Here is a 13,386-nt window from a genome sequence, read left to right on the forward strand (position 1 = left end):
TTACAACAACACTTATAAGCCAATCACAAATTCACAACAAACGGCCGACAGCTACTTGGGTTAGGCGGCTTAGTGAGACAGGGAAGGGCGAACGAAATGGTGGCTATACATGAATAAAGGTATACTGTAGAGCTATCACTGCTTGACTGCTATAGTGAAGCTCTTACTGCCTCCCGTGAGAGAGATCCTTGAGTGGAACCGAGGCCGCTGGAAGTTGTTAGCAACACTTCCAAATGCCACTTCTTCCCGTCGCATCCGTCTTCAGGACGATCTAGTCATAGGTTTTCACTTCTCAGTGAGTGAAAGATTTGTCCCTTGGTCTCCGTTGAAAGCTTCTATAGTAGAACTCATTCGAAAGGGCTTGGTGGTCTTAAGAAAACACTTATAAGCCAATCACAAATTCACAACTATAATGGTAACTTTAATTTAATAGAGGTACATGTAACATCAAGTTAAACTACATGTGTCACATTGTCATTTAACAAAAAAACCACACTTACACCATCAATGACACCTATGGCAGCTGTCATTTAATCATTTTTATACATTAACCTTCTAAAAGCTTATTTAAAAAAAAGAAAAAAAAACCGGGCAGCGGGCAGCAAACCCTTTTCCTATAAAACCCAATAACCACAACTCATTTGTTCCACACTCTTTGCTCTAGCAAATTCTATTTCTCTCCAACATTTTTGTTAAGAGAATTGAATTGCAACAGTTTTTTTAATGGAGGCAATGAAGATGATGAAGTTGTTCACACTCATGACATTGACAACATTTTTCGTCTCTGCCATGTCTGTCACGGCTGAAGACGTGTTTGCTCCTGCTCCTGCTCCTGCTCCTACATCTGATGCCACCGGTGTCTTCGTCCCCACCGCCATTGGGACTCTATCCGCATTTGTTTTCGCCTTCCTTTTCAACTAATTTCGACTCGAGTATGATGTTTTATTTATCTATGTTTCTGTTAAAGTTTGTTAGATTAATAAATTATAGTTTGTGAATTGTGTTGTTATTAATTTTACCTATGGATTTTGGAATCTATTAATGTGATGTTATACTTGCTGGATTCATTATAGAGTTTAATGGTTTTGACTTTTGAATTTGATCTATGATATAAAAAATATATTATTAGGGGGTGTTTGGTAGAGGGAATTGAGGGGTGAGAAATGGAATTGGAAAGAATTCTCTTGTTTGTTTATAAAAGAAAGAGGTGAGAAATGGAAATAAACCATTTCCATTTCTCTGATTTTGTTTCTCTAAAAAAAGCGGAGAATTGGATTTCTAGGGTTTCATTTCTCCCATTTTCCTCCTTTTCCTTTCAAACTCTTTCTTTTCACTCCGTGTATAGAACTCAGGAACACAGCGGCAGTCACCTGACATCCATCAGCATCGCCGCCGTACCTGGAATCAGCTTCTATCAATCATTTAATCATCACCAACCCTAACCTGTGAGTTCTCCTTTAATCCAACACTTTGTTTTCATTATACATCTTATTCTATTAGCTTTGTACAAATCAATAATTATTAAGTGGTAGAACATGAATTAGGTTTATGTTGTTGATTAAATTAGCAACTGCTTCAATATTCTTAGCTAAATGAAGTTTAGATTTAACAGACACAAAGCAAACTGATTCCAACAATTCAATTCTCTGACCGTATGTTCCAAACACTCCACCAATGTTGAAATAATCAGCTAGCTTCAAAGGAGTGTCTCCAGGAAAAAACGACACACTGTTAACCGCGTATCTTTGCTTTCCATTAATCTAAGGAGCCGAATTGGATAGCATGATGGTCCGGCTAGGCTTGATCAGACTGTAATGATACGAGCCTTGCGGGTTCGGTCTAGGCCCGCTTGCAGTAAGGTTCCATCTCAATGTTCGAGCCTGCATCAGGGACCAGGCAATCTGTGTGGTGGGGCCACCAGGGGGAGGGCCCGAGACCCCAATTCTAGAGTTCTTGTAGTGGAGGACAGCAGTGGTTGTGAGCACATGACGGGTGAAGCGTGAAGACACGACAACGTAGTAATCTTTGACTTGCTAGTTGGCAGTGACCAACACAGAAGCCGACTGTCCAACGTGGAGATCAAGCGAATCGTAGGTGTTCTGGACCGTGTGTGATCCTTCCACTTCCACAAGTTTCATTTTATGTCCTTGAATCCTAAAGTTGATAGATGTCTGCAACCCGACGTTTGATATTCTGAACCGGTATGTTTTCCCTTGTTCGACATCAAAGGTGTAACCGTTCCAGCCACGCCCGTTGATGATAAGTCCATCAGGATTAGAAATGCTCTTGCCCATGTCCAATATGTGTCTTAATCTCTACAAACACCAAACACATTAATTAATCAGTCAAACTAATTCAATTTCAAATATTATGCAAAGCTAATTAAACTAGCTAACCAACCTGGTGGACTTTTTTGTACCAATCCCCGGCAAGAATCGTGTGATCTCCAGCAGGGAAAGGAAACGGGACTGGAATGCGTGGGCGGCTGTAGATTTTAATGCCACCGTAGCCTCCAGCCGCCTTCTGCATGCCAAGTGAAGGGAAGTAAAAGAAGCTACCAATCTGATCCTTGGCTTGAAGCATGTATGTGAAATTCTTGCCAGGTGGGATTGGACAAGTTGTACCATAAGTACCATCTTGCCATGAGTTTCTTCTGTGTTGTAGTCCATTCCTGAAAAAATAAGTTTAGTGACTTGTGCATTATTATTATTATTATAGCATGAAATCTAACATAATAATGTCACATGAGCATTCACATATATTGTCCCTACAAAATATGCAAGTATTTAATACTCCTCTATTAAAAGGGGTGACCTTTTGAAAACAAAAAACATTCAGCAAGTCAGTGAATAAAGTAGCCTGTAATCATTTTTCTTGCTTTCATGATCACTTTGTTGCTAATATTTGGATTATATTTTGGAGTTATTTGTTTTTCTTGAATTTTCTTATATTTTTATGTGTAGATGGCAAGATCACCTTCCAGACAAAGAATAGTTGCCATAGGTGCATTTTATGTCACGATTCGTTGGTGGATGTTGTGTACTTATCATTTGCGTCGGTCGATTGAGTCAATGACTTTACGTACAAAATATTTAATGAGTTACCATAATAGGCGTGAAAACATGGTGATGATGGTTTATGAAAGTGATGTTACGAGTGTTGTTAACATAAGAATGAATATACATGCATTTACAACACTTTGTGATATGCTAGAAACTAGAGGGGGACTAAATAATAGTAAAAACATGCTAGTCGATGAGCAAGTTGCTATGTTTTTACATACCCTTGCTCATAATGCAAAGAATAGGATACTAGTCAACAGATTTCATCGGTCCGGGGAAACTGTAAGTCGGTATTTCAAGTTAGTCTTAAATGCTATATGTCGATTACACAAAGAACTCTACAAGTCACCCGTGCCAGTGCCAGATAATGAAACTGATGAAAGATGGAAATGGTTTAAGGTTAGTCAAACACATTTTTTATTAAAGATATTTTTTGCTAACATAAATTAGTAAGTAATGTTTTCTTTTAACTCAGGGTTGTTTAGGAGCATTAGATGGAACATACATTAAAGTTAAAGTCCCTATTATTGATAGAAAACCTTATAGGACAAGAAAAGGGCAGATTTGTACTAACGTACTCGGAGTATGTACGAGAGACCTTTTATTTACGTATGTCTTAGCGGGATGGGAGGGTTCTGCAGCTGATAGTAGAGTTTTGCGTGATGCAATCAGTAGACCCAATGGTCTTAAAATAACTCCGGGTATGTGATAGACAATTTTCAAAGAATATACATAGATTTAAGTATGATAATTAACATAGAGTTTATGGTTAATTGTAGGAACATACTACCTTTGTGATGCCGGTTATACAAATGGTGAAGGATTTTTAACTCCATATCGAGGTCAACGTTATCATCTTAACGATTGGTCTCGTCCTCCTACGAATGCTAAGGAGTTCTTTAATATGAGACATTCATCGGCCAGGAATGTTATAGAAAGATGTTTCGGAATGATTAAAGATAGATAAGCAATTTTGCGTGATAACTCATATCATCCCATAGAGTCCATGCCACGTATCATCATTGCTTGTTGTTTATTACACAATTTCATACGAACAACAATGAGTGAAGACCCTCTTGATAACGAAATCCCAGTAAATCACACACAACCTGCAAATGACCATGACAATGTTATTTCTATGATCGAGCCCTCACAAGAATGGACCGATCGTAGAGACCTTCTTGCTAATGAAATGTTTAATAGTTGGACTGCGATGCGTGCGCAGCGTGCCAACAATGTTTCTTAATTATGTTTGACAATTATGTATTTTTTATTTGTAGAACCAAGGATGTTTCTTATTAATGTTTATTTATGCACTTTATTTGTTTCTTATTAATGTTTCTTGTTATATTTGTATTTGTAGTTACATGAATTATGATTTTTAATTGTATAATTATGCATTTGTACGTAGACATGGCAGATTCAAATATAGTGAGAGGAGTTACTCGGAGCAAGCATATCTGGACAAATGATGAAGATGCAAAGCTAATTGATGCATTAATGGAGATACATGCATCCGGAAAGTATGCTGGTGCTGACAATGGATTCAAACCAGGTTATTTAAATGGTGTTCAACAATTGCTAGATGTAAGTCTTCCTAACTCTGGCCTCAAAGCAGAACCACATATAAAGTCTAGGATGAAGACATGGAAGACACACTTTAGCATTGTATATGATATGGTGCATACAAGTGGGTTTGGTTGGGATGAACAAAAATGTTGTATTATTGCCGATGATAGTGTTTGGAATGAATACGTGAAGGTATATTCTAAAAAATATATTTTTTAGATTTTAAAATTTTAATCTAATTTATTTGTAATTGTCTTGTAGTCTCACAAAGGTGCTGTGAATTTTCGTGACAAGTCATTTCCTTTCTATGACAAATTGTGTACCATATTCGGTAAGGATAGAGCTACTGGTAGTAAAGCAGTTGACCTTGGAGAAGAAGATGTTGTTCAAGAGACGCAAAAAAGCTCACCTGTTGATATTGAAGACTTTGATTTTGTTGATGAAGCCGTTCCAAATGTTGATAGATCTGAAGGACAAACAGGAAGTGTAACAAGCAAGCGCAAAAGAGGTAGAAGCACGGATGCAGATGAGATATATCGAGAGTCTTGCAAAGATATCAAGGAAGTTTTGCTTCGATTTGGGGAGATGGTGTGTGAACAACTTAGCAAAGAAGGTATGGAGGCTCGTGAAATCTATGAAAAGGTTAGTGATGAGTTGAAAGCTTTACCAGGTATCACTACGAAAAAACGGTTCAAAGAAGCTCATTTGATTGGTAAAGATGTGGATCTAGGACGTTCTTTTCTTGCGTTGACAATAGAAGAGAAAATTGAGATGGTCGAGTTGTATACCGATGGTTCAATGGGATAGTTGTGTATGGTTGAAGTATGTTTTGTATGTGAATTGGTTTTAACTATGGTTGATGTTTTTTGCTTAAAAACTATGTTTTGTATGTGAATTGGTTTGATCAATGCATATTTTGGTTGGAATTTATGCATCTTTTTATATGTTTTTTATTTTTTAATAAATATTTGTTTTGAAAAAAATACTTGTGCTAATGATAAAGTTGATATAATTCTCTGTTTATTTTCTATGTATCAAACAAGAGAAATGATTCTCAGCTATATTTCTCAACTGAAATCTCTGTACTACCAAACAGAACAGTCAATTCTCATTCTCCAGACCAATTCCCTTTCTCTGCAATTCCATTTCTCTATTCCATTTCTCTACAATTCCATTCTCTATACCAAACACCCCCTTATAGTATTTGAGTAGGTTTCTTTGTAATCATTGTATAGTAGAGTGTACATGGTTCATTTTGGGTCGGATGTAAGTTAAAACTGAAACAAAAATCGAATTTTTTTTAAAATTTGAAAATTGTTCGGTGCGGTGTGGGTCGGTTTTAGGCTAAAACCAAACCAAAAATAAAAACTTTGGTTTTGGATGTTCTAAAAACCGTTTAGTTTGGGTTATATTCATTATCGATTTTTTGGTTTTGATATTTAAGTTTGAAAGTTTTGGACGTAAAAAAGAAATTTAGCCTAAAATAATGAATTTGGGTCTCAATAATTTGTTAACTAATAACCAATTAATTATTATACATTTGATTAAAATTATTTTTTGAGTTACACATTTATTAATTTCTTATAAATCACTTAAAATAAAAAAATGTGAATGTATAAATTTGGTCGGTTCGGTTTTTATTCATGCAAAACCAACACCAAATCATAAGTTCAGTTTTTACAAAAACATAAAACCGAACCATCAGTTTTTCTTTTGGTTCGGTTTTTTCGGTTTCATACACAACCCTTTTATAGTTGATTAGAAAATACACGATAATTATGTTTCGAATGGCCTTGGTCCATCGATTCGAGAATGCAATTCGGTAATGATGTGGTATCAATCATGTTCTAATGAACTCATGAGAATAGATTCATGTTTGAAAAATTATTTTGGTTTATATTCTTTGAAAAGAATAACCAAATCTCTAGACGTTTGTTCATTATTCGATATGTTGTTTTCCGAACTTATGCTTTGGGAATATGTCCCACTTGATGTGTATTTGAAATCTAGTATTGTTATTCTTTTGAGGAAGAATTTTATATTGTGTAATGGAGGTCAATCAAGATTAGGTAAAAAGTAATAATAGAGATTAACATCTTGTAATTATTATTTTTGGCATAATTCAAGCAACAAAAATACTAAAGTTATGTGTTGTAGAATAACTAGCTAACTTGCAAAAGTTAGTTATCGCGTCACGCTACTGTCACGTATGATAGTTACTACCCTATTAAAAAAAATTTTGATTCTTGAGACGACTCTAAATTAACTAGCCCGACACCCTGATAGGCCCAAATTTTAATTTATTTTTAAATTCTATATATAAATTTAAAAAAACATATGTATTTTTAATATTTAAACTCAATTACTCAACTAATTTAATACCCAAATTTATAAATTTTTTTGCGATTCTTTGAGGTGGCTCTAAATTAACCAGTCATCCATTAATTTATGTGATGTGAGATATAACTAGCTACTACCTTATTAAAATAATAATTAGACTAAAATTAAATAAAAAAGAAAGTGGTAAATATAGCGAGGTGGATTTTTTAGATTGGTTTAAAAATTAATACATTTGGTTGTCAGTGGGGCGGACCCACCATTTGTTCAAAAGAGTCGTTATTGTGATGGCGCTCAATATCCACGGCGCATAACAAAAAATGCTCGGTGTGGTGTTCATAGCGCCATTATGCCCATGTGGCATGGATGACGCCTTCACAACACATAGCATAACCAACATATAGTAGAAAACTTGTGATCCGAAAGTTTTATTCTTCAATTTGATTAGTTAACTTAGTAACGTGTAGTTTTTATAATATTACGAAAACTAGACCAGTAAATAAACTGACATCAGTTCTTCTGTCACCCGCATGACAATCAAACCTACTAAAAACTAACATCTTCATTGAATGATATAAGAATACTGTTCATAATAACAGAAGATACATAAACTGTAAACTATACCTTGAGTTACGTGGATGAATTTGTAAAGTAGAAAGGGCATATCTTTTACTTTATAAAAGAAATGAAGCTATTGAAACTTTAAGGTGGCAAAGTTTGATTAACATGTTGCCATCATTATCATTAATTCATTATCATCTATATTAAACATTTACAAATATGCTAAACAAAATAAACTAAGATCATTGAAGAAATTTTGCTCAAATCCAAAGGAAAAATGCCAAGGACCATTTGACTTCGCAAACATTTAATAAGAAAGAATTATCTAACAGTACAAATAACTTTGTACTTCACTTTTTTTCTAAACCTTTGTATTTGGCATGTATTTGGCATTATTAACAATATGGTGTGGTGGTAAAAGTTTGAGTTCTTCAATGGAGACATATGCTATTAGACAACATTTTGGGGATGACATGGGTGGCTCAATGAAGGAAGGTCAGACCGAATCTTTGTGATCTCAGGTTCGATCACGGGGCGTCCGGGTTTTACCAACAGTGGGCCTTCGGGCGGGTGGATTTTCCCTGTAACTGAAGATAATTTGGAGACGCTTAATGGGTCCATATAATTGGGTTGGGCCATCTAACAGTGTCATTTTTCCATTGGATCACCCCGTATGAAGTACTTAGGCAATGATTAGGATTAAGGGTATTTTAAAAATCCCTAGGTATGAGCAAGGAAGGAGGTAAGGGACCTAAGGGACAAATGACAATTTGGCATAATGTGCAAGCACATGGAGATGTAAGGTTGCTCAATGGGTGTGTACACAATCATGGCCTTTTCACCATCAAAAGGGGGTGGTTGGTTGGACCTTTGTCACCCTGACCCTTACACATGGGTAGGAACTAAACTATCATTTCATTCGTGTATTGTATGAGCATCCAAAGTTGTTTTGTGAGTTGATAACAGGTTGCCTCATTAAAAACTCGAATAAGTCTAAACTTAGCTATAGCTTGTTCTTAATAAATGAGCTCAAGCTTAATAGAAGCCTTACCATACTCACGAGTCTAAGTGAGCTTATTATTTATCTACTTATAATGTATTTATCTTTTATTGTAACATCTCAGCCATCAATGAACTCATAGATTTGTTTATTGTTATCCCTGTAGAGACATTCCCAGGTAATCACCCATCCTGGATACTAGTTTCACCTAAGCAAGCTTAACTGTGAAGTTTTCATATGTCCACAACCAACTAAGCCTACAACGCGTTGATTATATAAGAGACCGGGGCATTACTTATGAACCAAGGATCTCTCATATTCAGAGAAAGCCGATGTGGAATTTGCGTAGCATGTACAATCAATCTATGTTAATCTACTCTTTAATTTCTGTATCGTCACATTTATGGTTGATTTTTTATTAGGGGAACCTTTTAAAATTTTAATAAATGCTTAGATTTTTTAGTGAAGAAACACTAAGTGACCCCGACAGATTAAGGATAATCTTAGGGTTAAGTAGATGTTTCCCACGAGGGTTAGGTCCGGCAAAGATGGCTATTCTTCTCAACCTGCAAAACAGACACCGTAAGCTCGTCACTGAGAAGGTGGGGGGGGGGGGGTTCCTCCTTGTGACCACCCTCCGGCGTGAGAATCAGACTAGGTTGCTCTGATTATAAGTGTATATAGAGAGAAATAGCTAGAGAGAAGATGATGATACCGTTCCAGGGTGTTGGAGTATTTATAGCCGAAGGTAGGTTTCCAAGCAGGTACGACCAGCTGTATATAATATTCCTTTTCCACCAACTATGGGCTACGTTCGTGCTATGATGGGAGTTGGTGGGTAGGCAGCGGCTGATAGTGACATTTTGTAATGGAGCGTGCTCCTCCTCGTACTATTGTCAGTGAGCTGTCACCCTGTGATTGGTTCATGGGTTGCTTTTCTCAGATCTTGTCTATTTGTCCATACCTTGGTAGGTATAGTACAAAAAATCTTCTAGAAGCGTACGGACTGGCTCTTTTGGGCGGGAATATTCTCGCCTTGCTCATTCCTTCTTCAGGTGACATTACTGAAGTATTAAGAGTTAGTGCCTTATGCGTGTAGCCTTACTGTTAGTGCGGGTAGTCTTCCTTCTTGGCTTGTACCCACAACTGCGGGAACAGGCAGGGTACTGTACCAAGGGAGGCTTTCCTGCGGGGACAGCTGGCTTACTGCGTGTAAGGTCTTCATCTCTCTGAGCATGGTGGGTCCTGCGGATCCAGTTGGTCTTTGCGTGGACGTACCTCTTCAAGGTGAGTCTTGTGGGTCCAACTGGGCTTTACGAGAACCTACCTCTTAAAGTCCCCCCAGTCCATTGTTCTTCTCATGAATTGTTAATAAGTGAGGGGAACTTTTGGACTTTAAGCAAGGGGCTTTAAAAAGGGGTTTTCGTTTTTTAAGGTTCTCCATGGGGATTCTTCCCGCAGTTTTCCTAATGTCACTTGCAGAAAATTCCCGACTTTTCTGCCTGATCTTTGGGTATGATGCGGGTAGGTGTGTAACCTCTTCGCAAGTCAGGAGCGTTGAGTTTCACTTGTGTAGATTCTCCACGAGGTTTTGGTAGTTTTAGACATAGTGATCAGTTATGTTAAACAACCAATTCCATCTTGAAGCTTCAAACAATCTAGTTCTCAACGTTTCCGCCATGCGGGGGTGTTATTTCTCTTTCCGCAAGCATGGCCCATAAGATCGATCTTCTTGGCTTCAGTTCCCTGCAAGTGCTAAGTATGTGAAGGGTTTCGCCTTGACACTGTACCCGCACTTGTCTTATGGTTTCTTGCTTTCCAAGGTAAGGGGGTATATTCCCTCTTATTTTTGAATCTTTTTGAAATTCGTAGGGTTGGTGAAAGGATAAGGACAGTCCAAACGGTTGAAAGGACGTTGGCGTCTTCTGATGGTTTCAGGATGTGTAGGAAGTTATGACGACGTGACAGCATTGGTATACCCTTGTCACTCGGATTAAGGGTTTGAAGATCTGTACTACTGAGCGTAGTCTTCGTTCTTGGAAGCGTGAATTTTTCTATATTTCCGCTCGTGTCGTTCCCATTGCGATGACGTTCAAGAATGGGAGGGCACTTCCTAATCTTCCGGCTTCCAATTACCAGGAGACGGAGTGGTTCACCAAGATTTCCCAGATTCAGACTCCTGTTTATAGCTTCGCGGAATCTGGGATGGTCATGCTTGGGATGAGTCGCGTGTGGAAGGACGCCGGGTCTGGGACGCCGCAAATACCCATCGTTCTTGAATACGGTTTGAACTATATTCCTTATGGTATGCCCCATCTTTCGTGTTGGTTTAGGGTTGTCCTTCTAACATTGTTATCATTTTTATTTCAGAAGGGAACGACTTACAGTTGCTTTTGCACCCGCGGAAGACTGGTGGTCCAGCGCGGTTGGGTACTCGTGATCTTGATGAGAACGAGTTGCCCGTTTTGGAGAAAACTGCGGATAGGTTCGTAGAGGTCTACCCGCCAGGCCATGAGATTTTAAGCGCCACTCGGCCAGGTAATGAGTTCTTTAATCCTCGTCCTCTTCATGCTCACACTTCTGCTGGAATTCCTCTGATCTTGTCATCTTCTGATGAGGGATCCGCAGATGGGCCTTTTGTTGTAAGGAAAAAGAAGGCGGCTAGCGTGAAGGGCAAAACGAAGGTTGCTACCTTCGTTAACTTGGGGGATCAGTCTGATTCCGAGACTGAGAGTGAGGAGGCGGCGAGGAACCTTGGTGGTGGTAACGAGACCATTGTCTCAGAGGTTGAGACAACGACTGTCACTTCCGAGCCGCTAAGCATTACGAAGGTAACTGGCGTGAAGAGGCCATTTTCATCGGGTCTATCTCCGCCTAACAGGACTTTCAAGATCAAGAAAACCAGTAAGTGTACTTTTTGTGTACCTTTTCCGCATCTCCTTCCGCCTTCGTTTTTGATATCTTAAGGTTTTTCTTTGTGCAGAAGTAGACTTATCTGTTTTTGAGGAGAGTGGTGCGGGAGGAGTTGGTTCAGGACCCACGACGATAGGTTTGGTCAACCTATCCGAGGCAATGACCCAGGCGGCTGCGTCTGTTTCTGGTACTGGTTCTGTTGCTTTTGCTGTTGAAGCAACTGTTCCGGTTATGACGTCGTCTGTCATGGCTGCTGTGCCGACGATGGCGTCCACTTTCGTTGCTGCGTTGAGCAGTTCAACTTCTTCGCCAGCCGTCAGTGCCATATTTACCACGTCATTCACCGGACCGGGGGTGACTTTTCCCATGAGCTCATCTGCAGTGACTGCAACGGTTATGAGTTCATCTCCAATGGTCTCTACCTCTGTGACTTCTACGGTATCACATTCGGCGCCAACAACTACTTCGTCCTTGGTCAGTTCTTCAGGTATGTTTAGAGTTGGGGCCTCTAGACTTACCTCTGTTGATGAGGGGGTCCGATCTTTGCCTCATTCCCATCTCCTTGACCTCTTGGATGGATATCCTTTAGGTTCGGGTGATGGGTTTAGTGGCTATCGGCCTGTTATCGACCCTACAGGTGCGTGGGGGTTACTTTGGTCTGTTATCCATCCTTGTCATTTTTTCCTAACTGTTTTCTGTTTTTGCAGTTTCGGATTCCAATGAGGTTTATGCTCCAAGGTGGAATATCCGCCGAGAAACAACTCAACTCTCAGGACGGCTGCAGACTGCGTCGATTGGACGCGCCATGCCGCTCCAAGTGGTGCATTGGGGGAGGCAATGGTTAGCTACCAGGAAGGCAGGTTGTCCACCGAGCTCCGAATTCTACTTGCCCGGATGCAGCCGCGTGTCGAGTTACTTTGTCGTGAAAACGATAAGTTAAGGACTGCACGTAGCTTGGAGGGGTCTCAGGTGCGATCACTGAGGGAAGAGAACAAGAAGCTTGCCGCCGCCGTCACTGAGAGAGAAAAGGCCTTCAAGGACATTGAGGCCGAAATGCAAGCTAGGCATGGGGCCCGTTCCAAGGCTTCTCAAGCTGTTAACGAACAACTTAGGTTGGGTAAGGAAACTGCGCGTAATGCGGCTGAAAGGGTCACAAAAAATGAAGCTGTTGCTGAGCCTCTACGCACTGAGAATGAGGAACTGAAAGCTAAACTGGAGAAGCTTCAGCAGGCTCATGAGGCTTTGGCTTTGGAGGACGCCAAGAAGCTACAAGAGCTCTTGGATCAGAGGGGTGTGCTTGATCGCACTGAGCGCAAGCTTAAAGGCGTTGAGGAAGCTACTGCCAAGGAGGTGTTGCTTGCCAACCTTAACAAGAATGAGGCCGAACGCGCACGCGATCAAGCTCAAGCTACCCTTCAAGAGTCCTTGTCCAATAACGATCGGCTTCTACGAGAAGTGTTGCCGCAGGTACGCATAGCTCAATTATTCTTTGCTTTCTGCTTTTTATACTTAGAAACGTTTTTTTTTTTGTAGGTTGTGCATCGGTTTTTCGCGAACACATCCTATGATGATGCCATGAGCACAGCCCTCAACGCTTCTCATAAGGATGGAGACAAAGTTGGTTTCTTACTTGGCCTAGGATTTGCAGAGAAAGGCATCTCGCCTTCCAGATTTCCTCTACACGATGTTGATACTGAGGCTGCCTATGACCAAGCTGTGAACCAGTATGCTGCTTTCTCTCATCCGGTCGTGAAAAAGGTGAATGAAGTTGCTGCTGCTGATGACGGGCTAGCTGTTCTCAAAGCTTTCCTTGAACAGCCGCAGCCAACTGATGGTGCGGGTTCAAGTGGGTTTGGAGGGAGTGGTCCCGATGCCTGAATCTTGAGATTCTTCCAAGCCGTTAGGATAGATTTGCACTTTTTGTAGGCGGGTAGATACATAGCC

At 39.7% G+C, this 13,386-nt stretch overlaps 1 pseudogene; it reads right to left on the bottom strand.

Annotated features, from left to right (window-relative positions):
• Positions 1–1,511: 1,511 nt before the first annotated feature.
• LOC143535056 (L-ascorbate oxidase homolog) lies at positions 1,512–2,752 on the bottom strand (annotated as a pseudogene).
• Positions 2,753–13,386: the final 10,634 nt, after the last annotated feature.

The sequence above is a fragment of the Bidens hawaiensis genome, unplaced genomic scaffold (assembly GCF_021521415.1).
Source record: "Bidens hawaiensis isolate Kalapana, Puna unplaced genomic scaffold, B.hawaiensis_p1.1 tig00010384_1, whole genome shotgun sequence".
In the NCBI taxonomy this organism is placed as follows: Eukaryota; Viridiplantae; Streptophyta; class Magnoliopsida; order Asterales; family Asteraceae; genus Bidens; species Bidens hawaiensis.